Source organism: Monopterus albus, unplaced genomic scaffold, assembly GCF_001952655.1.
Source record: "Monopterus albus unplaced genomic scaffold, M_albus_1.0 scaffold16.1, whole genome shotgun sequence".
In the NCBI taxonomy this organism is placed as follows: Eukaryota; Metazoa; Chordata; class Actinopteri; order Synbranchiformes; family Synbranchidae; genus Monopterus; species Monopterus albus.
The window spans coordinates 1,768,096-1,776,198 of record NW_018127896.1 but is presented as its reverse complement, the minus strand read 5'-3'; the positions used below and the strand labels follow the sequence as shown (position 1 = coordinate 1,776,198).

The 8,103-nt window shown below is 42.5% G+C and overlaps 1 long non-coding RNA gene across 4 annotated transcripts in view; it reads left to right on the top strand.

Annotated features, from left to right (window-relative positions):
* Window positions 1–8,103, top strand: part of LOC109955799 (uncharacterized) — a 131,927-nt gene that overhangs the window by 43,233 nt on the left and 80,591 nt on the right. The gene's annotated exons all lie outside the window — the stretch shown is intronic.

The following is an 8,103-nucleotide window of genomic DNA, read 5'->3' as shown; positions in this document are numbered from 1 at the left end:
TTAACTTTGGATAATTTTTTCTCACTACAACATGGAGGTCAAAGGTCAGGGTTGATAGAGAATTAGTGCCTTGCACAAAAACACTATCAGGTTGTGGTGAGAATTGATCCATTCTGTATTTATGTCTTGAGCCCAGCTCTGAAGCGGAGTTCATCCTCCAGTTTGCAGGTCATCCTTGTGGCTCTTGGCCCTCACCGATGCTCCAGCCTGCAGAATTGGAGTGGGTGATCACTGCTTCCTGGTAGAAACATCCTGGGGATTCCAACTGGCCACCATCCAACCAACCAACTGGCCGGCTTGTCTGGCCTCCATTCCTCTGCTGCTTGTTTGTGAACAGGTATCGATGGAGCTGATGGGGCAAATCAGCATCGGAGAGATTTTTATGTTGTTTTAATCCAATGGCCTTTGGAAATTCTTGTTCTGTTGGTCTCTGGTGCAGAGATTTCACTACTTGGAGGGTTTTCCAAATGTCTTGCAGAAGACACAATAACCCCCACCTAACAAAATAAAACCCTCAACCCAGTTCTTCCAACAGCAACAACACAGGAAGAAGAAAGGAACATGGACTAACTAGCAGTGAAGGCAATTTGTCGCTGGAGCTTGCTCCCCCTTCTCTCCTACACCATCCAGATTTCCCATAAGGAATGAGCTTTGGTGTAATTCATCACTGGGCCCATACAGCAAACTGCTCGTTCTGGCGGTGAAATATGAGTCAGTGTGGGGAGGCATTTTCACACGGTAGCTGCACTGAATGGTGTATTATTTTGGCAAGCTCCCACAAGATCCTCCACCACCTTTTCTCAGCTCTTGCAACATGCTGTTTATCAAATGTCTCTAGACACAGGAGGCGCACAATAAACATCAACCGGCGAATTACAAGCTTTGATTTCCGGCGTATTACGGTGTCCCATAAAAAAGGTACTCGGAGAAAAACACAGCACTCCATCATGTTATAATAACATGCCTTTTTATGAAGATGGAGGATGACAAGAGCATACCTGCCTGCGTGTGTGAGGCTGAATGATAGTATTCACACTCAGGGAAGGCGCATGAGGTTGTGCAGCATTAACGTCACTCTGCTAATTAGCTGCCAGGTGAATTTAAACTGTCCAATCCTACAAAAAGTGTTAACTCTTTAGGTATTTAGTGGATGTGCTTCTCCATAGCAGCAATAGAATGTGTTCCTAGACTGTCGGCTTGTAAGGAAGTAAAAAGCTGAAGGTCAGAGGCAACAGAACCCTGACTACATTGTGTGAATGTAATACACACTTCAGTGATGTGTATGACAGAGAAGCAGTGGGAACAGAAAAGAGTAGAAAACTGGTGCAGAAAGGTGATTATATAGAAAGTAACAAATCATGACAATTTCATTTAAATACATGTGACTAGCTTGCAGCAAGAAGTGGCTCGCGCATGCTTTAAAATAAAGTAATGGATTATAACATGTAATCTCAGATTTCTTCCCATACTGTTAGTCCTGGAAAAAAATTGAAAGTGAGATGCCTTCATGACTCTGTCACCATTATTGTAAAGATGTAGGACATTCAGACTGGGTAAAGAATGGTGTTATTCACAGGAAGACACCAAGAATCTTTTTTTTTTTTTTTTTTTAATGCACAGCCATTATGCAACAAAGAGACTCAAGGTGTAACTAATTGCTTTATAAATTGACCCAATTCCAACAATCAAGAAGCACCTGTGAATCTCAGAAATGTAAGTGTTGAGTAAATGTATTCACGATTGGTAGTTATGATATGAGAAGGTATTGGAATATCCTTTTTAAGAATAGAAAGAACTTGTTAATTGAGCTAAGCAACAATAGAGCTGCTGTAAATGTAGAAACCCCTCTTTGCCAACCCAGTATCAGTAGGTGTAAGAGTAGACACGGCTGTCTTTGCCACGGCTGCCCTGTCGACTTCTTCACTTGGAATTAAAAGTGAACACCTTCCTGTGATGACTCCAGCCTCTGCCTGTGAGGGCTTCACAGTGTCAGCAGCCTCTCCTCTGCTGAGCCATTTTTCTCTTAACACTGGCAAGTTTAGGGGGTGGGGGTGAACGAGGGGGCCATTTAATGCACAGTAAACAACTAAAGCACTTCAAGCCTTTAATTCCCACCGGGAGGGGGGAGTCAGACAGAGATGTGATTGGGCTGGTAGAGCCAAGGGAGAGTCTTTTTCCCAGTGGGAGATGACAAATGCAATATGTCCTGAGCACAGCGCTTGCGTTAATCCTTAGCGAGTCCTCGTAGGCCCGCATCCAACTCTGCGACCTCTGCATCCCCCCTACACACACCCACTGAATCACTCCCTTTGCTTCCAGTGAGCAGGTGGATTGGTCACATAACAGCTCAGGCCTTACTATGGAAGTGCAAAATGCTCTTCCAGCTGAGAAGAGTGTCCCAGTGCCACTAACTGAAACCCTGTTTGGCCAAACTGAATTCTGCTGTTAAAAAAGACCATACTAGTAGCATTTTGCATTTTTCAGCCATTTACCTCCTTTTTCTTGATTGATTTTTACTTGCCAGAGATAAACTATCCATCACAATGAGCATTTCATCTCCTCTGATTTTGTCAAGCTTGTATTTGCATCATGTGGTCAGAGTCTGTCAGCAAAACTTTTCTTGTTGCTGCTTTGAAGGATTGTCTGCAATCCAGCATTTGAAAGTAGTAACTTTGAGTCATCTCTATCCACTTCCAAAGAGATTCTGCAGCTCTGTTGCAACTTCATGCTACTTCTACCTTTGCTTGACAACAGTTATTATATAAATGAGTGGAGGTGGTCACTCTGAGGATGCAAACCCAGGTTGTTTGTGTTTGACCAAATGACAGGTTTGAGGCACCTGTGAGAATGGTCCAGAGTCCAGAGATGGCTGTAACTATTGTGTGTTTTTTACATATTTTACAACTTAAAAACTTGATAGAGGTGAGACTAAGTGAGAGATTGCATTAAGTCACTGAAACTAGTGAAACAAAAGCTAACTGGACATGATGTCAAGACTTAGGCTCTTGAATGCTGTTTTTCAGCCAACTCTCATTTTGGATGATTGAGGTTCATTTAATGATCCAAAAGGGCCCTTAAAACTGCAATATCACATGACACTCAAAACTAGAAATAAAAGTGAATGCATCTAAATGTTCAAGTGTGTCGGATTAGCTCACTCAGTGGCATTTTGAGTCTCTGCAGACAGAATACTGAAATATACTACAAGCAGTGAATTCCTGGACAACAATCTCAAAGCTTAGGAAAAGGATCAGTAGCATTGCTGAATGCCTGCAATTTGTACTCAATGGGCTATAATATTAAAATGTGTCAGCATATCATTTGGGCATGAATCCAGACTCTGGCTTCAAAACAGAGCTGAGTCTAGAGAGAATGCAACAGAGCCAAGAAGATTTCTGGATGCCCGAGATCCATTGCCACCATTGCCCCCAGCATCCAAAATCACGAGAGGCTTTGAACATTTATCTCTTATTTCATGTCAGTTTAAAACGAGCAGAACCCTCATTTAGAATAAGCTTCAGTTCTCAGTGCTTGTTATACTGAACTGATTGACCCCAGTCTGCATTTGTGCTGTTTTTATCAAGACTTTGACTTCTCCAGTCACTTGTGCCTGCTCAGAGCCTAAACAAAGTTTGGCCTTGGCCTTCACCTTTGCTGGACCCTGAACAGCACCCAAATTGGAGGCAGTCCAGTTGTAATGATATGCTTAAAGAATAAACTTTACTCTCTTATAAGCTGAATCAGCTCCTTACCTTTGCATGATGCAGCTTGATGCTCCCAATCTCACTAAGATCATAAACATAAACTGAATTATTAATATTGACTGAACAAAAACGTTTAATCTCTAGATTTTTTTTTAAGGTTTTCATTGCAGGTGAGGCTGAATTGGTAAACAACTGTAGGTTAAAAGGGGTTAAAGGGTCGTACATTACCTGCATATTTTATTATTCATACATTTCTCCTTTATGGATAGTGAATGATATAAATGCAAAATGAGGTGAAAAATTGGTAATTAATCCGCTGTGGGTGACACTGGCAAGGCATTACCCAGGCCTGCCCAACCCCGTTTGTCTAGCTAACGTTAAGGAGCTAATTTTCAAAATCTAGCGTGCAGTCAATTTCCCGGGATGCCTTGGGGGGTAAAAGGTAGGTAATGGCAGGAGGGGATAATTTTACCCGCCTTATTTACCCCTATGCATCATCTGGCGGCTCTCATCTGACACGAGTGATGGTGGGATTGAAAGTAGACGGACTGTGGCTGGTGCTGAGAATTTATACCATTTCAGTATTTGTTTGTTTGAGGTGTGTGTGTGTGTTTGTGCTGAATGCATCAGAGAAGAAGAAGAGAGCATGTGAGAGAGAGGAGGCACAGGGAAAACCTGGGGAAATACATCTTTTTAATAACAGTCAGTGAGGTTAATGCAGCTTACCTTGGAGTGCTGACAGCAGCAGGAGGAGGGGTGGGGGGTTGACAGGGGGGGAGACAGACGGCGTACAGAGTTTACCTACACAGGAGTCAGGCCTCCCTGTCTGATCGCTATTTGTTGTACAGAAGAGGAAGGGAAAAAAAGCAGTGTGTGGGAGGAAGCGGCAGAGGGGTGAGGAAAAGGGAAAAAAAAAATCAAACTCTTAATACTATTGTGTGCCTATAACCATCTGTCACAGCTAGCCTGGAGATGAGACTGAGATTAGGAGGAATAAACGTCCGGGCCGTAGAGCATCGGTAAAGCCTTCAGGGCAACAACAACAAAACCAGAGAAAAAAAAAGAAGGTGAAGGGGTTGTAAGAAGAGAAACGAGCCGAAAAATAAAACTCACAAGGGACATTCTAATTCTGAGGCAGTCATGGATTACAGATTGTAACCTGCGCTGACAACGGGGGGAAAAATGATGGGTAATATTACAGTGAGACTTGGAGGGGTCTCGATGATGTTGATGGCAGTGGCATCAGTGATGACGATGATGATGATAGTAGCAGTGATGATGGCGGTAATGATGGCACTCACACGATTTCATCTTGCGTTACTTCAAAAAGAAATGAAAAGGCAGTGGTTGGGAGGAAGAAAGGAAGGAGAGAGGTGGTGTGGGGTGTTGAAAGGAAACACTATCTTCTTCCACCCCTCCCTGCTTCCCTTAATGCCGAGGGCTTAATGAAAGGCATTTGGTGGGTCCTGAGGCATCCGCGGATCTCCCCTCCTTAAATTTACCGTGAAGGTTCTTAAACTCCCTATTCAGACAGGATGTTCTCGTTTATTGCTTTTAGAAGACAAACCTCACAAAAAGTACAGTGTCATTGCTTCTGGAGAGCAGAGCCCTGGAAGAATACTGCGCAATAGAAAGGCCTTTTATTTCCTCCCGTAAATTATTATGCACAATGTGACAGAGAGCAGCTGAGAATTTAGGTAAAGGATGGAGTATGATGCAAGTGTAAAAAAAAATTATTTTCCAAGAAGGCTTTTCTTATCAACTAATTTGCAGTAAAAATAAAAGGAATTCCTCATCATGTGAGTGGAGCTCATCTTGCGAGCACTTATTTTGAAGGGTAATAGGTATTCATATAAATTGGCCTACATGTCATTGAACACTGTTGTAGTGGTATGTTTTTTGTACTTTGTCTGTAGTCAAACATCTAAGACGAGCAATCAATAACATTTTTGCATCAAGCTTGTAACACACACAAACAAGTCGGAGTGCTGTATGGTACTTTGAGCAATCTTTGAATTTGCAGCTATTAAAGTAGGTCTCTCTAAGTAATAATGGAGTTAGTTTTTGGTTTCTGCTTTATCTCTGCATGGCTGACAGTTGAATTCAGTATTAGACCAAGCCAGGCTCTTCTCCTTCTAGTCTTCTAATCTGCATGTGTTTTGAGGCATTTCTGTCTCTAAGCCTAGTGTGTACAACAGTAGTATGCCTGTTTGCAAGTGTATGTGCTGCCCTTCCCACTGCCCTTGTCATACTGGTCCCAGTGCTGCAGGGCTTGTTTCTGGTTGGACAGCTCGGGTCAAGGTCTCCCCTCCCCTGATCTGACCGACGGGCTGTCATGTCAACAACCTGACCGCTGGCCGAGTCTGCAGCCTTGTCCTCATGCAAATGCACATGTACACTTTTTGTGCAGTGACAGGCTAACACACACTTAAAGCAATCACTTGGATGTGCCTGCTGCCTGAAATACACACAAATGAACTGACACTACACACAGAGGCCCCCACCCTCCTGTAGATTGACATTGAGGTTTATTGCTGCTAATACACCCAGCTGTAAAGGCAGAGCAGCAGCATCCTAATGGGAAATGGACTCATTTCCTAACACGATAAGTACAAGGGTGTGGCACACCCCCACATTTGGTCAACGGGGGTGGTTAATCTGCCTGACCTCCTCCCTATTGGTCCAACACTGTCCATTTACTAGTTTGTCAAAGTTTTAAAATTTCCTATTCAGACACTTGGGTTGATGGGAAGTGATTTTTTTTTTTCAGGATTGTTTGGAATAATTAGAAGAAAGTGAAATGCTAAGAGAAGCAACATGAACAGGAAGTTCAAAGGAAAAAAAAACATGTATAGTCATGTTTTCACTGAGAGATGAACGATGCAGAAAAAAACGACGACGACAGCTTAGCATCAGAGATGGACACTGCAGACGAGACTGGAAAACATGAGCTGTTCAGACTGTAATTGCATAGAAACATGTTATTTTAGTTTGGAACAAAGAAATGGCTCAAAATTTAAAATATTCATAAAATTTTTTATCAAATAACATTTATTTTAAGAATCTCACATTTTTAGTGTCTTTTAAAACATTCCTGTGAATCTCTTGATTTAAATTTTTCATGTTTTCTTCTCTTTATGAAGACTTAAATTCTCATTTTGGAACAAATTTGAAGCTATCCTTCGTCAGTCATGCAGGAGCTGGCTGCGTTGGCATCGTGTCTGCTGACATGTTTTTGCATTTGAATGAATCTTGTACTATTTTCGACTTTTCTTCATTAAAGTGTTTCATGAGGCTCTGCAGCGTCCTCGTGCTAATTAGGTGTCTATATTTCTATATCTCATTATTGGATTTATTTTATATTGTGCTTAATAGTAAATAGTGTTTGAATTTTAAAACACACCTCTTGGGTGCAACATAAAGGGGAATTTTTTATCATGTTTTCTGTAAATGAAGGGACCCGGTCTGCTTTCTCTTTCGTCTCAAATTTTTCAGAATGTGTCTTAATGAGTGTGCAGGTTTCTTAAGCAGATACACAGTTAGATTTTACATTTATATATATTTTTGTGCATATACTCTGCATCTCCACCCCATTCTGGTCACAGCAGGAGTCCAAAATGAGAGACGGCGAAGGGGTACTGATGTGGCGAGAGGGGATAGGTGATCATCATCATCACAAGGGGTAAAAAGAGGGATGTTGGTGGGAAGAAGAGGAGGAAGGGGGTAACATTGTTGAGGATGGTGGCTGCTAGTTGCCTCGGTAACATTTTCTAATTTTATTTATTTTTTCATTATTTATTCCTGGGGCCCCGATGATGAGGCGTGCTAATATAGTGCGCCGCTTCTACCTGCTGATGGGCGAGGGACTCGTCTCCCTGTGTTTCAGCCTGGCTTGACAATTAAGACCTGGGCGACTGTAGCCAGGGGTTAATACCGCTCATTAAAAGAACTAGGTCATTAGCGAAGAATCAAGGCTCTTAAGGCAGCAGGGGATGTGGGGTGGGTGGAGAGGGGTGCTGATGGAGAGGAGCGGGGGGGGGGGCTTGGTGTTTCAAGAAAAAAATTCTCTGTTATCATATATGCACATGGCTGTACACCAATTAATTGAAGTAGGGGAAAAAGAGAACGCTAGTTTACAGTCCTCCCTGTGGTCGCACTGTGTTCCTGTGTGAGCCCAAGTTACATTATTTCAGAGATGAAGGATGGGAGGGGTTGGCGGGGGGGGTGTAATGTCTGTATGATGAGTAAAAAGGGTATTAAAATTAAGGAGGGAATCATGGCAGAAATCAGCCTTTGCTTTACCACAGGGGAAAGGAGCAAATAAAAGACACGGAAATGAAAATAAATAAGCTTCGCTAATACCTCACCTTAAGGAGCTGGAGCCGTACCCAGCTGAACC